Genomic DNA, 23,133 nt, shown 5'->3' with positions numbered 1-23,133 from the left:
TCGAAATAAGAGAGATGGAGATTGTAATTGTAGCAACTAGATCTTAATTAGACACAAGCACTCTCCAATCACTACTGCATAGCAATCTATCTTATGCAAATAAATACGTATATAAATGAATAGCTATATATATATATATATATATATATATATATATATATAGATAGATATATAGATATACATTTATACAGATACAAGTGCTACCATGCTAATACAGCGCTGCACTGTCACATACATTCAATTCTGACCATTTCTTCTCACGCTGGTACATAACATCTATATGAATAGCTAAAGTAGTTCTGAGCAGTGGTCAGCTGGAGGCAGTAAAGTGTGCGATATTAACCTAAGGCTTTATCAGAAACATTTATACCGGGTACAGCCAAATGGAAAATACCCAAAGTGCATTTCTTCCTTGAGCCGTGCCATTTACTACGCTATACCTTTCAAGAATGAAAGACACAGGAAAGAGTGATCAAAGGGAAAAATAATGCAAGCGCAGAGAGAACAGAATGATTGAAAAGTTGAAGTGAAAATAAAAAAAAGACTAGTAGGGAAGGGACAGAGTTAAAAAATAAGCACAGACCAGAATCAGTTCCAAATACTGTAAGGTCGGTTTCAGTCACTTCAGAGGCTCTATGGTTTCCACAGGAAAGTTTTATAAAGTTTTCATAGCAACATGAATCCCATTGTTTCCTCGATAAGATGCCATTAATGTAAATGGCTTCGAGGTCATTTACGCTCAAATTTGGAAACTTAAAAGAGGTGCAGATTTGTTATATGCAGGCACGTGTACACAATATGGGGCACGTGTATAAAATCTACAGATTGTTAGTGTTGTTAATTTATAAGCTGTCAGAAATACTCAATAATTCTGTACTATTTTCTGGCGTGACATTTTACGGGGAGGGTCTGGGTGGTGTACAGCCTGATGCAGGTGTGTTGCAGCAAGGATGGTATGAAGACAGGAGATTTCTTGCAAACTCAACTTTAGGATGCCAGTATTATTGGCACACCCGGCCACAGCAGGAAAAACAATAACACTTCTCAATATGCGAGGCACATTCTGAGACATGGCTCAGGCAGGCAGATAATGGCTGACTAAGACTTTGTCGAAGACAGAGACAAGAGCGCTCCTCTCTGATACTGGGTTTAGTCCGGCGATTTCAGGTCTACTAGGCCACAACTAGTTGCACTATACTTGCTGCCCGTCACCCGCAACTCACTCCAGGCTCAACAGACTCATGCCCAGCCAGGTTCCATCACTATTCCAGCAGCTTCACATCAGCTTTCCACAGCAGTATCTCCCTGCTCTGCCATAGGCTAGTGTAGACAGCGTAGCTCTAGGGGTCGTAAAGGTTGCAATTGTGACCAGGCCCCTAAGCCTGGGGGGTCTACAGGCCCCCGTAGCCACACAGCGCTGACCGCGCTGGTCCCGCTTCCTGAATGCTGGAGCAATGGCTCCTTGCTCCAGCATTCACTGTGCCGTGAGCGGCTCAGCGCAGGTAGGCGCGATGTAGTGACGTCATCGCTCCTGTCTGCGCCGAGTCGCTCACAGCACAGACCGGAGGAGAAGGATCCGCCGCCCGTTGTCGGAATGGGGATAGGTAAGTAATTATGTTATTATTTTTCTATTAGGCACTATGGGGCATTATACTCGGTAGGGAAGGGGGGCTGATATGGTGGCTGCTATAGGAGCATTTTGCTATATGGGGGGCATTATACTGTATGGGCCGCATTATACTGTGGGGGCATTATATTGTGTGGACAGCTATGAAGGCATTATACTGTGGGGACAGCTATGGGCACATTATATTGTGTGGGCAGCTATGGGGGGCATTATACTGTGGGGGCAGTTATGAGGGCATTATACTGTATGGGGCAGCTATGAGGGGGCATTATACAGTGATGGGAATTATACAGTGGGGCAGCTATGGTTGGCATTATACTGTGGGGGCAGCTGTGGGGGGCATTATACGGTGGGGGCAGCTATGGGGTGCATTATAATGTGGGGGCAGCTATGGGGAGCATTATACTGTATGGGGCAGCTATGAGGGGGCATTATACCACGTGGGGCTTTATACAGTGGGGGCAGCTATGGGGGCATTATACTGTGTGGAGTGCAGCTATGGGGAGCATTATACTCTATGGGGCAGCAATGAGGGGCATTATACTTCATGGAGCATTATACTATGGGGCTGCTATGGGGCAATATACTGTGGGGGCAGCTATCAGAGGCATTATACTGTGTGGGGGCAGTATTTGGGGGGCATTATACTGTATGGGGCAGCTATGAGGGCATTATGCTGTATGGGGGAATTTGTTTGGGCATTGTACTGCAGGGGGCATCTGTGTGGGCATTATACTGTATGAGGGCATCTGTGTGGGCATTATACTGTATGGGGCATATGTGGGCATTATACTGTATGGGGCATCTATGGGTCAGTATAATGTATGGGGCATTATACTGTATGGTGGCCGCTATGGGGGCATTATACTGTTGGGGGGGCACTATGGGAGCATGATACTGTGTGGGCTGAACCGGGTGTCTATGGGTGGGGATTGGGTGGGTGTAGAGGCGTGGCTTAAAAGAAAAACAATTTGCCGCTGCGCGCCGCATAGATTGTCCCTCTTTGTGATACTTGAAAGTATAGCACAGTCTACAGGGAAGGCTATATAGTACTGACTACAGGGGGGGACCTTATAGCCCTGTCTACAGGGGGGCTGTATAGCACTGTCCACAGGGGGGCTGTATAGCACTGTCTACAGGAGGGCGCTGTATGCCACTATTTACAGGGGGGCACTATCTACAAGGGCAGGCTGTGTGTGACACCCAGGGGAGGGGGGCCCAGTGAAAAGTTTGCTATGGGGCCCAGTATTTCCTAGTTACGCCCCTGGCTACATACTTTAGAGTCAATGCAAGCAGCTTGTCCACAAAATCACAGTATCAATGGGTACATGCAAAGTAATACACAGATGCTCATATAGTGCAATCCCCCAAATTCCAGTTTGGGTAATATATTTTAACAGAGAGTACATTTCAAAGCTTATGATGCATATTAGATTCACAGATGTAGCTGAGCTGTTAGTGTAGCAGTGATTTTGTCTTTTGTTACAACCACACACATATTCTGTAGTCCTCGGCAGGTCCACATGTAAACCTAATGAATATTATTATGTTACACTAAATAGTTCACTAAATAGGATAACAAACATTTGTTTGGCCAATATAGTTTCTCTGCTAAACATGCTATTGCAAAACATGCATGTTTTTGAAGTAGAGAACGGGAAATGCTTATCTGGCTTATCACTGGGGAAGAGGTACAATCTACCATGCATCTTTCTTAGTTTTTTTTTATAACAAATGTTAAACATTGTAGCGGCATCTGGTTTCTAATCCTTATACTGCCTCCAAAATGTTATTTTCTATGGCCAGCTTTAAATGACAAAGTCAGCACAGCTACATTGGTATTCTATACTCTAATAATCCATATAAGTTTTGAAACCTTAAAGAGGTTTCTTGACACATTGGATATGACATAAAGGTCTGATTGGTAGGCCTCGGACCATTGGGAACCCTGCAAATTCTGGGAATGGGGTGCCCAGTCCCCGTTTCTAGTGGTGAAGTGGCAGTGAATGCATTCTCAGGATCAGTAGTCTAGGGTTTGACTTCCACTGATCAGAGTATATTACATATAACATACCCCATTCAGATTCTAGTATCAGGATTAGTATATTAATGTCAGTATTTCCAGCAATAAATTTGGTACATGTTCATATTCAACAATTTGCCTCTCCTACATGTCCCCACTCTATTAAGAAGTCAGCAAGTTGTAGTGCTTATTAGTTCCTATAAGCACCCTCAGCCCAGCCGCACAGAGTCTTCTAGTGCATGAAGGCTGTATACCTTTGCCTCTATTGACAGTGTAAGCAGCACATCTATAGCAGCATTAAACTCTCTGCATGTTCCGCCTGTCCCAGTGGGTACAGATCTGCGGCAGGCGAGGACAGAAACACTTCTATATGCAATCTGTTCGCTGGAGGGCTGCTGGAAAACTTTCTGTCAGCTTTTAGTTATAACATATGAACATCTGAGGGTTACCGCCTGCTTCAGATCGCTCCACGTCTTGTGGTGAGAGAGCTGTGTTTTACACAATCTTTGTGTGTTTGATAAGAGATCAGGAGAAGGGAAGCATACATTTCACACTGAATACTGACACTACTTTCTTCTGCTGCCTGCCTGCGCTCCCTATCAGAGGTGCTGCAATGGTATGTTCCCATAGGCCGAATACACTGCAACGGAAAATGAACAGCAGAATGTCATAAATCCGCAGGTAAATCAGTCACAGAAATCTTCAGCAAATAGTGCGTCTGTTCTTTTCGAACGGAAACTAAATGTAGTTGCAGAAATGATTGAGGATTTTACACAGCAGTTTTACCTACATTTAGTGTAAGGGTATGTTCACACGAGGTCATTACATCCGTAATTGCGTCCCTGCCTCGCTGCCGGACAACTGTCCCGTACTGAAAACATTATTACAGTACGGGACAGTTGTCCGGCAGCGAGGCAGGGACTCCTAGCATCGTACATAAGTATGATGCTAGGAGCCCGGCTCCCTGCACTGTGTTCGGTCCGGTACTTGCGGCCGAAATACGTCCGTCAATTACGGACGTAATGACCTCGTGTGAACATACCCTAAAGCATTGATCGTAGAAAACTTTATATGCAGGGGTGTGCGATTACACTGTGTAAACTATGTACAAACCGCAACAAAACTAAACTTGTGTATTTTAGTGCAGAATTTATGCTCACCATTCCAAGTCCATGTCCCAAACTCGCAGCATCTCTGCTTAGAGTATGCAGAATAAATTTACAGACTGTGGATTTGACACCGCAAAACACATTCCGCACAACTTACCTTCATTTTTTCTTCCGCAGCATGTCGCTGAGAATTGCAGAACTCTTATCAACTTTGCTGCTACTGCAAATGCCGCAGAATTTCTGCAAATAACTCAGTTGCAGGAATTCTGCAGCATATCCTGCCTGTGGGAAATACCCGCACAAAATTTTTACAAGTACCCCCTGTCTATTTGCTTATTTACGTATAAAATAGCACGGATATATATGTCTAATTATTAAAATGACAGGGCCACATCAGTGGATTAACGCTTGCCATGCAAAGTCAGATTGGGTTATATGGAAAGTGTTCGCCACTGTATGGTACATATGCACTTTGTACAACAGGTGTGTCTTTCGGTCAACCATAGAGAACAATGGTAAAAAAACAAACTGCTAGTGACTGCTAACTTCCAGATTAAATGGACACTAACTTTTCAAACAACTTACGCTAATATAATAGTATATCTGATATAGATCAGATTTGTAATTTACTCACTGTTGGGGTATGTTCACACAGAGTGTTTTCAGCCGTTTTTCAGGCCGTAAACGTACCGAAAAACGTCTGAAAAATCGGATACAGAATGCCTCCAAGCATCAGCCCATTGATTTCAATGGGAAAAACGGCGTTCTGTTCCAACGGGGCATTTGTTTTTTCAAAACGGCCACGTAAAAAAAGAGCCGCGTAAAAGAAGTGCATGTCACTTTTTCAGCCATTTTTGGAGCCGTTTTTCATAGACTCTATAGAAAAACAGCAGCAAAAACGGACGTTAAAAATGCCCTAAAAAACGCGACTTTGAATAAAAAAACGTCTGAAAATCAGGAGCTGTTTTCCCTTGAAAACAGCTCCGTATTTTCAGACGTTTTTTATTTTGTGTGTACACATACCCTTGAAATGTACTTGTCTTATTCATGCAAATTATTTGTGAAGTTACTGCCACTAGGTGTCTTCCTCTCTATAATCTGTTGGTCAAGCAAAATTCATCTCTAGTTCCGGAGCAGAGGATTTCAGGAAGTGGGGTGTGTCTCTTTACAGCCTGCCAATACAAGTCTATGGAGAGGGGAGGGAGAGCAGAACCAGAGAGAGAGAGAGAAACACAGACACTCTGCCCATAGAAGTCTATGGAGATGAGAGGAGGGAGCAGAAGGAGGGAGCAGAAGGAGGGAGCAGGAGCAAAGAGAAGGTACACAGACACTGCTTATACAAGTCTATGGAGGGGGAGCACTAACACTAACACTAGCTTTTCAAACAACTTACGCTAATATAATATTTGTAATTTACTCACTGTAAAAATGTACTTGTTTTATTCATGCAAATTATGCGTGAAGTTACTGCCTCTAGGTGTCTTCCTTTCTATAATCTGTTGTCCACCCCCTTTTGTCAAGCAAAATTAATCTCTAGTTCTGGAAGGAAATTAGGAAGTGGGTTGTGTCTCTTTACAGCCTGCCAATAGAAGTCTATGGAGAAGAGAGGGGGAGCAGAAGCAGAGAGAAAGAGAGAAAAAGACAGACACTCTGCACATAGAAGTATATGGAGAGGAGAGGAAGTAGCAGAAGGAGGGAGCAGGAGCAGAGAGAGGATACACAGACACACTGCTTATAGAAGTCTGGGGAGAGGGAAGGCGAGCAGAAGCAGAATGAGGGAGATACAGACTAGGTGCCCATAGAAGTCTGTGGAGAGAGATAGGGGAAGCAGGAAGAGGGCGCAAAGAGAAAAAGACACAGACATGCTGCCCATAGAAGTCTACGGTGAGGGGAGAGGGAGCAGCAGGAAGGAGCAGCAGGAGGGAGCAGAGAGAGAGTCAGAGGAGATACAGTCAAAGATGCTGCAGCCCATAGAATTCTATGGAGAGGGGAGAGAGGAGCAGAAGGAGAGAGAGAGAAAAAGAGAAAAAGTGTCGCAGACACTCTGCCAATAGAAGTCTATGGAGTTGGGAAAGCAGGAGGAGGGAGCATGGAGAGAGGAAACACAGGCTGCTGCCCATAAAAGTCTAAGTAGAGCTGAGGGGAGCAGGGAGAAAGAGAGAGACACACTGCCTATAGAAGTCTATGGAGGGGGAAGGGGAGAAGAGCAGAGAGAGGAAACACAGGCTGCTGGTAAGTGTATGTAACCCCAGTGCTGGATTATCAACCACACTGCTCATTTCTGCTGTTTCATCTCTTCCATTCTGCTGCAGCTTCTTTATATATGTAATAGATAGTGATAGGACAGCAGGATTCTCCTATTCCCTGTGTGAAGTGCATAGAAGACATGATAGCCATGAGGCTCCCCCACACTAGCTCAATGAAAATTGAGAATTAGAGAGAGAGCCTGCAGAGGGCAAAACTGCTAAAAAAAAACAAAAAACCCTGCAGAATACAGGTCATGCAATGGCCAGAAATAGTGTTATTCCTCATGTACAGCTTTTCCTGAAAAGTCATCTAAGAAGTTAGGTACGCTTTAACTAACAAGAATTTCAAAGCTATAAGAAATGGTAAAAGTATGTAATTACCAGAATTTACTTTCTTTGCAATTGAAAATTCTTTACCACTGTCTCTACCACTGGGAATTCTCTACCACTGTCATGCAGGCTATATCAACAGAATTCAATAGCATTCATGTCTGTATTCTGTTATTTTTTTTAATGCAATTAGAAGACAAATCCAACTCAGTCTAATCAATTCAACCTTAGTATTAATTTTAATACCGTTTAACCAGACACCTCAGGAATCCTTCAAACTTCCAGCACTGTTTAAAGGGGTTTTTCCAGTTCCTAAAAATTAATGGCCTATCCACAGGATAGGCCATCAATAGCTTATCGCTCTGGGTCCAACTGCCCGGACTCCCGTCATCAGCTGTTTTGAAGGGGCTGCAGCACTAGTAGGAGCGCTGCTTCCCCTTCATTCCGGATATTGATCGTACTGTGAATCGCCAACACAGCAGTAGCGGAGATTCACAGTATTACAGCCTTCTGCCATTGAAGTGAATGGGAGAAGGCTGTAATACTGTGAACCACCGCTATTTTGCTGATTCATAGTACGAGCAGTGAACGGAATGAATGAGAAGTAGTGCTCGTACAAGTGCTGTGGCCCCTTCAAAACAGCTGATGGCGGAGGTCCCAGCAGTCGGACCGTGAGAACATCTATTGATGGCCTATCCTGAGGATAGGCCATCATTTTTTAGAGACTGGAAAACCCCCTTAACGTTGAGCTATTGTCAGGATCCATATATATCGATGTCAAGTATTTGGGGAATCGACTCATGAATCTTTTAGGCCCCTGCACAAATAACGGAATTGCTGCAGATTTTCCTTCCGTATTTGCAGGTGGATATTTTTCTGCGTATTACTGAAGCAGCAAAGTGGATAAGATCTTTAAAAAATCATCCACACACTGGATCATTCCATGTAGAACATTTACTACAGTACAGATTTATTAATATTAGAAAGATTTCATCTCTGTTGCCGAAATGAAAATCTGCAACAAATTCAATTGTTGCGATTCTTGCTGTGGAAAAAAAATCATAAGTAGAGAAAACCAACAGACATTTTCCCTTTAAAATAATAATAAGACCATACTCCTGGCGCTCCTGTAGCGAAGAATCCCTGTTCCCCTGCTCGACTGATGTGATCGCTACAGCCTAGTGTCACATGGGATGTCATCCCAGAAGGCCTGCTGCACAGAGACTTGGCCCAAGACTCTTTGCTACAGGAGTTTCAGGGAAAGTGAGTATGGACTTTTTTTTTTTAAAAGAAAATTTTATTTTATTTTCTTTGTTCTCCGCAGCAGCAAATTTGATCCGTCGGATTTGGTGCGGATTTCCTGCAGAAGCTGGGTCAGATTTGCTGCAGAATTTTCTGCACAAAATCCACCACATATTCAACATTTCAACACATTATGAATATTATTATGTACAACATAGCCACTGTTGTATTTTATTGCTTTTGCTGCATACATATTGCCTTCAGTTACTCCCAAAGATCTCAAATTTAGATTATAAATTATAATCATAGATTATAATCATTTCATTATAATCAGTTTGTTTGTCAAATTCCTTTTTTCCCCATTATTTTGTCCTTTCTTATGCAAGTTGATTATCTCCTATTCTCCTTATAAAAGCAACTAAGGTGTGCTTGGGTATTTATTTGAGCATAAGCTAGGATCTCTTTGAAGGGTAATATAATGTCAAGTACGCCAGTGGTAACACCATTTTTGGAGGCTTTAAAGTGGCAGTAGGGTGCACAAAAGTAAAGAGTAGTGTCTTATTTTCCAATAATCTATGATTCATGCTTTTTTTCTCTGCCACGGAAAATATTACTTAACAACTTAAGGATGCAGGCCAGATTGGGCCTTACGGATGTCAGCTTAATATGTTTCTCTATTTAAGTGCAGGATATTACAACTACAGGTCCATACTCCTAGTGGCAAAATGTTAACAAAAAATGTTGGCTAATAGGATCGGTGAAAGAATACAGCAGACTCATAGTTATAAATCTGCTATATTCATGAGGAGAGCACTCCCCTGGCCCCTCTGTGCTGTGACAGACAGTCTTCTGTGTATACACGTATACACTGCAGCCTGTCAATCACTGGTCTGAAGGTCTGGGATGGGAGGGTGGAGTGTTCACCTTATAACTACAGTGGACTCATGTACTAATAGAGTGGACTGCATTCTGTCAGTGATCCTATTAGCCAAATGGCACACCATTTTGGAGTAGTAGGTCAGCATATAGTATGACAGGTCCACTTATATGATGTATATATGGTGATGTTTGTTTTTTTGTTTTTGTTTTCTCATCACTATATTCCAAAAGCCTTAACCTTTTTCTTTTTCTGTCGAAGTAGCAGGTATCAAGGTTTGTTTCTTGTATATTGTATTTTTTAATGAAACCATGTTGGGGTACATTTTATGGCATTCATAAGTTGGGAAAGTAATGTGTTCAATTTATACTACAGGTCGTTACAGAGACGGTGATACAAATTATATATATATATATATATATATATATATATATAAATATTTTTTTTTACATAGTAAAACATTTGGAAATGAAAAAAAAGGTGTTTTTTTTGAGGATTTCTTTTAATTTTTCTGTATACATTATTAATCTATTTTTTTATTATTGATTTTAGTCCCACTAGGGTCAATCACCCTGCAGTCCAACCTACATTGATCCATGCAGTAAACAATGGGAGCAACACAAATGTAAACAATACAATATAGTATGTTATCATGCACTACCAGAGAACCCCTTTGATAAGTACTTTTTTGCAAATTTCATCAAATTGTAAAAATCCTCACATATTTTTAAAATTCCTAATTTAAGAGTTTCATATTACCATATAATTGCAAGGTTGAGATAAAATGTACAAGTGAGAATATTTGAGAAATGTATTACAATTAGATTTACTTAATAGGATGTGCTAGAATTGCTGGAAAACATTGCTTCTAGAGCACATAAATCCAAGGACATGATCTGACAAAGAGTGTTCTTTTTTTAGTAAACTTCTAGTTTTATGTCTTTTGGAACTATAGTAAAGTATGTGAATAAATGTTGCTTTTACAATGGCCCTAATACATGTACTCAATGTAACAGCAACCATAAACCTGAAAAATCGGCAAAGTCCAGAACCAAGATACTGTACTACAATACTCAGTGTATTAAACAAAGCAATGAGACTACAAGAGTTGCAGTTAATAGAAAAAGGGAGGAAGCCTCCAGCCCACCAGTCCTGCGTCCTGCACTCAGACTTCGCTCTGATCTCCGTGACGGCCCACCGTGAATAACATGAAGAAAAAGAAGGTTTGATCCAGTTGCAGTTAATATAAGTATTGACTGTTGTTAGTCCATTATTTAAGTTAACATTTTCAAAAAATTTCCAGGAACACTTTTGATTAGGAAAAGGAAAGATGTGGGGCGTGCCTTTACCACACATCAAAAAAGCACAATTCCAAATCATGCCTTTTTTTTTAAATGTATTGTATATATTACATACTGTATAGTGATATACAATGACCAAATAAACCATACCATGTAAAATATAAATTATGTTTTTGTTTTTTTACCCTACTCACTTTCCCTTGTGAACACATTAATCATTTATCAATTGTCCCATACAGGGGCCACATTAGTAGGATCGTACAATGCCAATATCAATAATGTGATTGATTGCCCACATTATTATTGCCATACAGTGCACAGTTAAGTAGTGAGATCATCTTCTAGATAAATATAACATTTAAATACAGATAAATAGTACACACATCATCTAGATTAATGGTGTCAGGCAGCATTCAGATAAATAGTATATACAGTGCCATACAGTGCAAGTATTAATAATGTCATATAATGAGCAGTGTCCAGACAAATAGACCCATATAGTGCCCTCAGAAAAATGTCCTCCATTTCTTTCATGTTCCCATGAAGATGGCAACAGGGGATGTGCAGGAGTCAGGATGATGCTAAGTGACTTGGGCAAGTTATCCTTTTTGCCTGCTTGTGTCTTTAACATTACAAACAATGATGACATATTCTAATTTGACAACTGCACATGAGAGCAGGACGAGGGGTACAGTATACAATTGATGGTTAGTCACTGTGTGTCTGTGGAGAGGGGGAAATATGTTTGGGAGGGGAGAATTGCAAAAGTCTGGAGTGGACGTTGATGCGAGGGCCAGTATTGTACACCGTAAATTGGGACCGGCCCAATAAAATCAGGACACTTGGCCCTCCTCCACAAGTTTTATGAAAAAATCTGTAACTAGGGTACAGATAAGCAGAGTCCAGACAAGGGTACAGATAAGCAGAGTCCAGACCAGGGTACAGATAAGCAGAGTCCAGACCAGGTTACAGATAAGCAGAGTCCAGACCAGGGTACAGATAAGCAGAGTCCAGACCAGGGTACAGATAAGCAGAGTCCAGACCAGGGTACAGATAAGCAGAGTCCAGACCAGGGTACAGATAAGCAGAGTCCAGACCAGGGTACAGATAAGCAGAGTCCAGACCAGGGTACAGATAAGCAGAGTCCAGACCAGGGTACAGATAAGCAGGGTATAAGCATAAAGATACAGCCTTCAGCCAGATAGGAAGTTGGATATCAGGGAGACATACAATGAACCAGTCTGGAAAGGGGAGAGCAGTAGTATTATATAGGCCTGGAAATAATGAGGATTGATGTCATCTGACTAAGTTAACACAAAAAGGGAAACTGACAGAAAATACACAACAGGAGAATTCCCATAGATACGGTGTGAGAGCAAAACACATAGCAGCTATTATAGAACAGTCTGCAAAACAGCAGCACAAACAGGTTACACTACTTCAGAATCTCTTGACAGTTAGAGTCCATTTAGTGCATACAGTGCACAGTTGGTACATACTGTATAGTGCCCAGAAAGAGCCATACATTGCCCAGATCCATGGTACATACTATGTTGCCCAGGGTACTATATCTTGCCCAGAATGTGTTATATAGTACTTACACAGAGTCCCATAATGGGTTGACATAGACTCATACACTGTACATACCTATGGTGGCACTTAAGATACAGTTTTCTGAAGGAGACATGTTTTGCATACTTTCCCATGGAGCATTAATCCCTACCACCTTCTTAACACTGTGCAGGAGAGTGATGCAGCCCACTGCTAAGAGCAGTAAGTAAAGCTAGTAATATCTCATTGACATTACTAGCTTTTCAACACTGCAGATTTCCGAGAACTGATGCTCCTCTTAATTCAAAAGCTTTGCTGCTTATGGAGAAGACACGTTGATGGTGGCCAAGCCTACATAAGCCCTAGACCTCTTAGCAGCTGCTCTGGCTACTACAGATTGTTATACTCTTGCATCATAATGAGCTCTTGTTTGACATAAAAAGTGGACATATAGGCCCCATGGACACAGCCGTGCCCGTAATCACGGGCCGCGATTGCGGGCACGTCCGGCCGTGGACAACCACCTGCATTTTAAGCCCGTGCACCCATACAAAGTATGGGACCACGGACCGTAAAAAGCAAAGGATAGGAATAAACGGGAAGGTGTCCGTGAACAATAAGGGTATGTGCACACGGTAGCAGGCTTTTACGTCTGAAAAGACAGACTGTTTTCAGGAGAAAACAGCTGCCTCGCTTCAGACGTAAATGCTCCTCCTCGAATTTTGCGAGGCTCCTCTGACAGCCGTAAATTTTGAGCTGCTCTTCATTGAGTTCAATGAAGAACGGCTCAAATTACGTCTGAAAGAAGTGTCCTGCAGCTGTCAAACAACGACGCGTAAATGGCCGGTTGTCTGCACAGTACGTCGGCAAACCCATTCAAATTTTGCAACCCCTATCTGCTATTGCAGCAGATCGGCGCTGCAATGTAGATTACAGTAATGTTTTTATTTTTAAAAAACGAGCATTTTTGGCCAAGTTATGACCATTTTTGTATTTATGCAAATGAGGCTTGCAAAAGTCCAACTGGGCGAGTTTAAAGTAAAAGTCCAACTGGGCGTGTATTATGTGTTCCATCGGGGCGTTTTTACTTCTTTAACTAGCTGGGCGTTAGGAATGGGAGTGTATGATGCTGACGAATCAGCATCATCCACTTCTGTTCGTTAACACCGAGCTTCTGGCAGTGCAGACACACAGCGTGTTCTCGAGAGATCACGCTGTGACGTCACTCACTTCCTGCCTCAGGTCCTGCATCGTGTCGGCCACATCGGCACCAGAGGCTACAGTTGATTCTGCAGCAGCATCGGCATTTGCAGGTAAGTAGCTACATCGACTTACCTGCAAACGCCGATGCTGCTGCAGAATCAACTGTAGCCTCTGGTGCCGATGTGTCCTCGCTTGTCCGACACGATGCAGGACCTGGGGCAGGAAGTGAGTGACGTCACAGTGTGATCTCTCGAGAACACGCTGTGTGTCTGCACTGCCAGAATCTGGGTGTTAACGAACAGAAGTGGATGATGCTGATTTGTCAGCATCATACACTTCTATTCACAACGCCCAGCTAGTAAAACAAGTAAAAACGCCCCGATGTACACACATAATACACGCCCACTTGTACTTTTACTGTAAACACGCCCAGTTGTACTTTTGCAAGCCTCATTTGCATAAATACAAAAATGGTCATAACTTGGCCAAAAATGCTATTTTTTTTAAAAATAAAAACGTTACTGTAATCTACATTGCAGCGCCGATCTGCTGCAATAGCAGATAGGGGTTGCAAAATCTGGTGACAGATCCTCTTTAAAGGGATTGTCTGCAGCTTATCCCCAATCAAGTGAATAGGGCTGAGCTGTAATACTAGCTTTAGCCCATGGACAGGAGTGGCGCTGTTTCTGGAAAAAAAAAACAGAACCTTTTCTCTAACCTCAGACAACACCTATCACTTAGGCCCACAGCCTTGTTTTATGTTAGTCCATTTCCTATGTAGCATCCTATTTTTGTCATATTCTATGGAAAATTGCTGGGAATTTTATTTTACTTCTCTAAGTTGCAGTAATGATTTGGTTAATTGAAGTACATTGGGAATTTGACATAGTACAATTTGTATAAAGGTAAGGTACCTCTATACTTTAATGCATGTTACTTAAACACGGGCAATGTCCTGGTAAAATGAAGACAAATGATAGCCCTCAGATTAGGTGCATTTGTTAAGCAATGTCCTATTCTTATGCCCAGTAGTCTTTTGTGTATTATATCTATATCTTGCATTAATGAGATGTGAGAAGGTGAAACTGCTTTACATAAACAAGCAGGGTAATCCGCAGCGTTTGACGGAAAAAAATGACTGTTGCAGTGAATCTATTTATGAAACAGATCAGATAAAGTATACAATGGGCAAGAAAGGCAGTAGGTAAAAGATGAGCCTGGGAGTTAATAGATAGGCTGGAGAGTGGAAAATCCTCAAGGGAAAGACAGTATAAGAAACCAGCAGTGAGCTTAGAAATGATAATGAAATAGATGGAAGTAGTGAATAGCTTAGATGTGATCTTTACAGTATTTCATGTGTAGTAGTTATATCTACAACAGTATTTAGTGACACTGTCGGACTGGGGTACTTTGATGTGACCCCAGAGGAAATTATTCTGAGTGCCCGCTAAATAGAACTGGTACATGGCCTCTTGGAATTGCATTGTAAGGCTGGGTTCACACGACCTATTTTCAGACGTCTGCCCATTCATTTGAATGGGTTTGCCGACGTACTGTGCAGACAACCTGTCATTTACGCATCGTCGTTTGACAGCTGTCAAACGACGACGCGTAAAAATACAGCCTCGTCAAAAGAAGTGCAGGACACTTCTTTCAGACGTAATTTGAGCCGTTCTTCATTGAACTCAATGAAGAGCAGCTCAAAATTTACGGCTGTCAGAGACGCCTCGCAAAATGCGAGGAGGGGCATTTACGACTGAAACGAGGCAGCTGTTTTCTCCTGAAAACAGTCTGTCTTTTCAGACGTAAATGCCTGCTATCGTGTGCACATACCCTTAGGCTGGGTTCACACGACCTATTTTCATGCGTAAACGAGGCGTATTATGCCTCGATTTACGCCTGAAAATACGGCTCCAATACGTCTGCAAACATCTGCCCATTCATTTGAATGGGTTTGCCGACGTACTGTGCCGACGACCTGTAATTTACGTGTTGTCGCCTGACAGCTGTCAAACGACGACGCGTAAAATGACTGCCTCGTCAAAGAAGTGCAGGACACTTCTTTGGACGTTTTTGGAGCCGTTTTCTCATAGACTCCAATGAAAACAGCTCCAAAAACAGACGTAAAAAACGCTGCGAAAACTCAGCGAAAAACGCGAGTTGCTCAAAAAACGTCTGAAATTCAGGGGCTGTTTTCCCTTGACGTTTTTGGTCACTACGTGTGCACATACCCTTATACTGGATCTCTTGTCCTGTGGTGGGCCACTCTCACCCTGCTCAGCGAGTTCATGTCCAAGAAAACCTATAGCAAAACACTCAAACTAGGTGCTAAGCTAAGGCTGCCACGTTTTTATGTACAGTACATGGCAGGTGCCACATTTTTTGTTTAGTTTGTTCTCCGGTCCATGTCCTGAGATGTGTGAGGAGTACGTATTTTATCTAATCCCAGATTAGGACATTTGGATGGATGATGACACCTGTGAGAATGTAAGTGCCCATTTGGCAAATAAAGAAGCGCAAACAGCAGTAACTGTGGTAGATCAGAATTTTCACTACAATCAGTTTATACTGACAACATAATTGTAATAACATTTTTAATGAGAGTGCTTAACCTCAAAAAATCCCTAAACTCTATGGGAGGAATTTATTAACAGCCTTATGCCAGTTAAAGGACCAGTGTCACGAAAAAAAAAAAAAATGTATATCAATTCGTCCTGTGTCGGCAACCAGTTAAAGAGGCTCTGTCACCAGATTTTGCAACCCCTATCTGCTATTGCAGCAGATAGGCGCTGCAATGTAGATTACAGTAACGTTTTTATTTTAAAAAAACGAGCATTTTTGGCCAAGTTATGACCATTTTTGTATTTATGCAAATGAAGCTTGCAAAAGTACAACTGGGCGTGTTGAAAAGTAAAAGTACAACTGGGCGTGTATTATGTGCGTACATCGGGGCGTTTTTACTACTTTTACTAGCTGGGCGTTCTGACGAGAAGTATCATCCACTTCTCTTCAGAACGCCCAGCTTCTGGCAGTGCAGACACACAGCGTGTTCTCGAGAGATCACGCTGTGACGTCACTCACAGGTCCTGCATCGTGTCAGACGAGCGAGGACACATCGGCACCAGAGGCTACAGTTGATTCTGCAGCAGCATCAGCGTTTGCAGGTAAGTCGATGTAGCTACTTACCTGCAAACACAGTTTTTTGGGTAGGTAACAGGTTCTCTTTAACAACTTCCTGACCAGGCCCATTTTCGTTTTAGCCATTTGCAAATTTAAAAGCAAATTACTCTTCCAACCTACATGTATTTGGTCTTGTTTTTCTCAGAACATGTTGGGCTTCCATATTGTGTAAAAAAAATAAGTGATATACACTACCGTTCAAAAGTTTAGGGTCACTTAGAAATTTCCTTATTTTTTAAAGAAAAGCACAGTTTTTTTCAATGAAGATAACATTAAATTAATCAGAAATACACTCTATACATTGTTAATGTGCTAAATGACTATTCTAACGGCAAACGTCTGTTTTTTAATGCAATATTTACATAGGTGTATAGAGGCCCATTTCCAGCAACCATCACTCCAGTGTTCTAATGGTACATTGTGCTTGCTGACTGTGTTAGAAGGCTAATGGATGATTAGAAAACACTTGAAAACCCTTGTGCAATTATGTTAGCACCGCTGTAAACAGTTTTGCTGTTTAGAGGAGCTATACAACTGACCTTCCTTTGAGCTAGTTGAGAATCTAGAGCATTACATTTGTGGGTTCGATTAAACTTTCAAAATGGCTAGAAAAAGAGAGCTTTCATGTGAAACTTGACAGTCTATTCTTGTTCTTAGAAATGAAGGCTATTCCATGCGAGAAATTGCCAAGAAACTGAAGATTTCCTACAACGGTGTGTACTACTCCCTTCAGAGAACAGCACAAACAGGCTTTAAACAGGGTAGAAAGAGAAGTGGGAGGCCCCGCTGCACAACTGAGCAACAAGACAAGTACATTAGAGTCTCTAGTTTGAGAAATAGATGCCTCACAGGTCCTCAAAAATTAAATAGTACCCGCAAAACGCCAGTGTCAACGTCTACAGTGAAGAGGCGACTCCGGGATCCTGGCCTTCAGGGCAGAGTGGCAAAGAAAAAGCCATATCTGAGACTGGCTAATAAAAGTAAAAGATTAATATGGGCAAAAGCACACAGACATTGGACAGAGGAAGATTGGAAAAAAGTGTTATGGACAGACGAATCGAAGTTTGAGGTGTTTGGATCACACAGAAGAACGTTTGTGAGACGCAGAACAACTGAAAAGATGCTGGAAGAGTGCCTGACGCCATCTGTCAAGCATGGTGGAGGTAATGTGATGGTCTGGGGTTGCTTTGGTGCTGGTAAAGTGGGAGATTTGTACAAGGTAAAAGAGATTTTGAATAAGGAAGGCTATCACTCCATTTTGCCACGCCATGCCATACCCTGTGGACAACGCTTGATTGGAGACAATTTCATCCTACAACAGGACAATGACCCAAAGCACACCTCCAAATTATGCAAGAACTATTTAGGGAAGAAGCAGGCAGCTGGTATTCCGTCTGTAATGGAGTGGCCAGCGCAGTCACCAGATCTCAACCCCATAGAGCTGTTGTGGGAGCAGCTTGACCGTATGGTACGCAAGAAGTGCCCATCAAGCCAATCCAACTTGTGGGAGTGCCTTCTGGAAGCATGGGGTGAAATTTCTCCCGATTACCTCAGCAAATTAACAGCTAGAATGCCAAAGGTCTGCAATGCTGTAATTGCTGCAAATGGAGCATTCTTTGACGAAAGCAAAGTTTGAAGGAGAAAATTATTATTTCAAATAAAAATCATTATTTCTAACCTTGTCAAAGTCTTGACTATATTTTCTAGTCATTTTGCAACTCATTTGATAAATATAAGTGTGAGTTTTCATGGAAAACACAAAATTGTCTGGGTGACCCCAAACTTTTGAACGGTAGTGTATTTTACTTTTTTTTAAAAAAATGAAGGGAAAAAAAAAAAGGGAAATAAATTTAAAAAAAACGTGAATATGTGATTTTAGGTGATGTTTTTTTACATCTGGTGCATGCCACTAGGCAAGCACACCTGAATACATATTTGGCAACTTCTGACAACTTCAACGATACCAAATATGTGCGCATTTCTTACTCTCTTGGCGCAAGGCGGAGCTTAAAAATTAATATAAACATGTAGAAATTATCGAGACACTCACCGGACTTGCAACACGGTTACTTTATTCAGAAAGATCTCGGTCAGGCAATTCCACATCCTGACCGAGATCTTTCTGAATAAAGTAACCGTGTTGCAAGTCCGGTGAGTGCCTCGATAATTTCTACATTTTTATATCAAGTTGGTTGTGCTTTACCATTCGATGAGCAACTCCGGGGCAACTTGTCTGCAATAATCCATAAAGGAAAAAAGCCATTTGATATACTCCTACCCTTTCAGTGCCGGTTCAGCAGTGCCAGCCTTTTCCTTCTTTCTATTCTTGTCATAGCTTAAAAATGAATGGTGGGCAAACTGGCTTTTGGAGATCAAATTTTCCAAAGCTGGTTCCAAATTGATCTTTGTGCATGTGACCAGTGTCGCGGCCAAAGTCACCATGTAGCCCCAGCCTAAAACTGTACATCTATATATGATCTACATCTATATATATGATATGAAAGATATAGATAGAGAGATAGAGAGATAGAGAGATAGGTAGATAGAAATAATAATAATTTTTATTTGTCTAACACAAAAAAATCTCAATTTAGAGATATAAAGATATTATAATGATATCTATCTATCTATCTATCTATCTATCTATCTATCTATCTATCTATCTATCTATCTATCTATCTATCTATCTATCTATCTATCTATCTATCATCTATCTATCTATCTATCTATCTATCTATCTATCTATCTATCTATCTATCTATCTATCTATCTATCTATCTATCTATCTCATATCTATCTATCTATCTATCTATCTATCTATCTATCTATCTATCTATCTATCTATCTATCTATCTATCTATCTATCTATCTATCTATCTATCTATCTATCTATCTATCTATCTCATATCTATCTATGTATCTATCTATCTATCGATCGATCGATCTATCTATCTATCTATCTATCTATCTATCTATCTATCTATCTATCTATCTATCTATCTATCTATCTATCTATCTATCTATCTATCTATCTATCTATCTATCTATCTATCTCATATCTATCTATCTATCTATCTATCTATCTATCTATCTATCTATCTATCTATCTATCTATCTATCTATCTATCTATCTATCTATCTATCTATCTATCATCTATCTATCTATCTATCTATCTATCTATCTATCTATCTATCTATCTATCTATCTATCTATCTATCTATCTATCTATCTATCTATCTATCTAATCTATCTCATATATATTGTTATACAGTATAGTTCTAGGCTGGGGCTACATGACGACTTTGGCCACGACACAGCTCCCATGGCCAAAAAATCTATTTGTCTGGTAGCCTACATCGCAAGTAAAATGACCGTGACCTGTGTCGTGGCCAAAGTCGCCGTGTAGCCCCAGCCTAAAACTATACTATATATCAATATATATGAGATAGATAAAAATAATAATAATATTTATTTATATGACACAAAAAAATCTGCATTTAGTTGATTATTATAATATCTTTATTATGGGCAAGATAGATAGATGGATGGATGGATGGATGGAATGACAACAAAATCTGTATAATATCTTTATTATGGACTAGATAGATAGATCAGTGGCAGACATAGACAGCTGAGGGCCCCTGTGCGAGAACAGTATATGGGCCCCTTGCTCTCCAATATCTCATCATAAATCACCCCATTATGTCCCTCACAATCTATCAGTAATCTATCAGTAATCTATCAGTAATTGTTAGCCATATTATTCATTAGCTCAGGCAATTACATGGAATCTAATAGACAGAAGAAGGCTGCGTTAAGGTGACAGTGGGCCCCCCTACCTACTGGGCCCCTATGCAGCGTCACAGGTTGCACCAATGGTATGTCCGCCCATGAGATAGATATATAGATAGATAGATACTTAATCAAATCCTCTAAAATACGAGACAGCCCTCCTTAGTTTAGTGAAAAAGTGGATTTATTCACCACATGCGACGTTTCAGCCCTACTCCATGGGGCCATTCTCAAGCATAAGGGTATGTGCACACGATAACGACCATTACGTCTGAAATTACGGAGCTGTTTTCAGGAAAACAGCTCCTACATTTCAGACGTAATTGCTCGTACTCGCGTTTTGTGAGGCGTCAATTACGGGCGTAATTTGAAGCTGTTCTTCATTGGATTCAATGAAAAACGGCTCAAATTACGCCCCAAGAAGTGTCCTGCACTTCTTTGCCGAGGCAGTCATTTTACGCGTTGTCTTTTGACAGCGACGCGTAAAATTACAGTACGTCGGCAAAACTATTCAAATGAATGGGCAGATGTTTGCCGACGTATTGGAGCCGTATTTTCAGACGTAAATCAAGGCATAATACGTCTCGTTTATGTCTTAAAATAGGTCGTGTGAACCAGCCTAACAGTTTAGTGAGCAGTGCACATATAAATACACAGATTATATTAATCCATAATCAAGTAGATATTTAGTAAACATTTTCATATAACTTTAGTGTCAATAATAAACAATCACAAATAAACACGGGTGCATTATATGTATATACAGGCATTGTATTATTTTAAACAAATATCGTAAATTGTCTTCCATGCGCTGTATATATTTTATAAAGTGCTATTCAGATAAAGTGCAGGTGTTTAAAAATGTATAATCAAAAATTCTGCGCATGTCTATTACAACTCTAAAACTATTTACAATAACAATAAAGGGTTAAAATCCCACACATGTTGAATACTATCAGCCTGGTTCGTATGACTGGAGAAATGCTTAGCTGAGCATGCGGCTGATGAACCTAAAACAATGGACGTACGGGTCACGATGTGCGTTCCACGACTCAGTTACACAGGGGAGTTGTAATAGACATGCGCAGAATTTTTGAGTCCGCGCATGCGCTTTAAAGAATAAGAGATGCTGAGGACCGACATAAGGTGTAAAGTTGGTGAGGGTATCCGGAATTGGTGAGTCTAATCTGACATAAATGTAATTACGATTGCAAATTTTTAAACACCTGCACTTTATTTGCACTTCGCACTTTAAAAAATATATACAGCGAATGGAAGACAATTTACTATATTTGTTTAAAAGAATATGACCTCACGGAATATCCGTCTGAAGGTGCCTTCATACAAATTTGCTCCCAGGTTCCTCGGACCCTTTGAGATCCTGCATCAAATTAACCCAGTCTCCTAAAAGCTTTGACTGCCTCCTACCCTCAAAATCCCAAACTCCTTTCATGTGTCCCTCTTGAAGTCTGTGGTTCTGAACCGCTGCACTAAAACTCCTAGTCCTAGTTGCTCACATCGGTTGTTCCGATGTGTTCAAGGTAATGGAGATCCTGGACTTCAAGAAAGTAGTAGGAAGGACTTTTTATTTGGTGGATTGGAAGGGGTTTGGTCCAGACTAGAGGCCCTGGGAGCCAGAAGAGAACCTCAATGCCCCTACCCTCATTAAGCATTTCCTCTATAAGTCTGGTACAAAGAAGAGGGGGCGTAATAGGGGGGATACTGTAGCATCCACGGCCGGGGACCATCGGGATTACTCAACTCTCGACGGCCACCGCCATGGACTTGTTAGCACTGGTCCACATATCCTCCCCAGGAGACTCCAGCGCTCACTTCCACTCCGCTCTGCTGTGTCCCGTAGAGTGCGCGTGCACTTAAAGGGCCAGTGCGCGCACATGAAAAACATAATTAATTAGCCCGTGCTCACCCTGGACTATAAGAAGGGCTCTGCCCTTTTACTCCTTGCATGAGCGTTATTTGTATTCCTCTGTCTTGAAAATTGTCCCATAGTCGCATCCTGTTCCCTGTGTTCCCGTGCCCTGCTACCCGTATCCTGTATCCGGTGCTGTACTTGTTCTTGTGCCATCTCTAGTGGGGATTTACGTTGTGTCGTCTATTACGCCTGCTGTGTTACACCACGTCTGGTGTCCACTGCCACGTCTTACATCACCTGCTGCCAAAGGTCCGGTTTGTGATTAGCCGTTACTACTGTCTGGACTATCACAGGTACCCTTGTACTTGGACTATATATATTGACTTGGTACACTGTTGTTTGGCCAGCTGCTATCCCTGGCAGGGAAAAGTTACAGCCGGGGGCACAAAAGAAGAAGGCGGGAGGTGGGGGGGGGGGGGTGCCGCTAGGAAGGTACGTTGGGTGCCGCGAGGGGAGGAGGAGGGTGCCGCGAAGAGGGGGGGGTGTACCGCCAACCGGGAAAGTATTGTGATCAATGTGACAGGTTGTCACAATGATTACAGGCCTAGAGACCACTCTGATTGCTCTCTGGGCGGAGCTCCGTGATGTCAGCTGTATAGAGACAGCAATATCACAGAGCTAAATGACACTACAGAGTGGTAAAGAGTGTAAATCTGCAGGACGTTCTGGAACGTCCCTGCAGTTTTAATTGCGGACCGCCCGGACGTTTATAGTCTAT

The sequence above is a fragment of the Rhinoderma darwinii genome, chromosome 2 (genome assembly GCF_050947455.1).
Source record: "Rhinoderma darwinii isolate aRhiDar2 chromosome 2, aRhiDar2.hap1, whole genome shotgun sequence".
Classification (NCBI taxonomy): Eukaryota; Metazoa; Chordata; class Amphibia; order Anura; family Rhinodermatidae; genus Rhinoderma; species Rhinoderma darwinii.
This window is presented reverse-complemented; position numbering follows the sequence as displayed.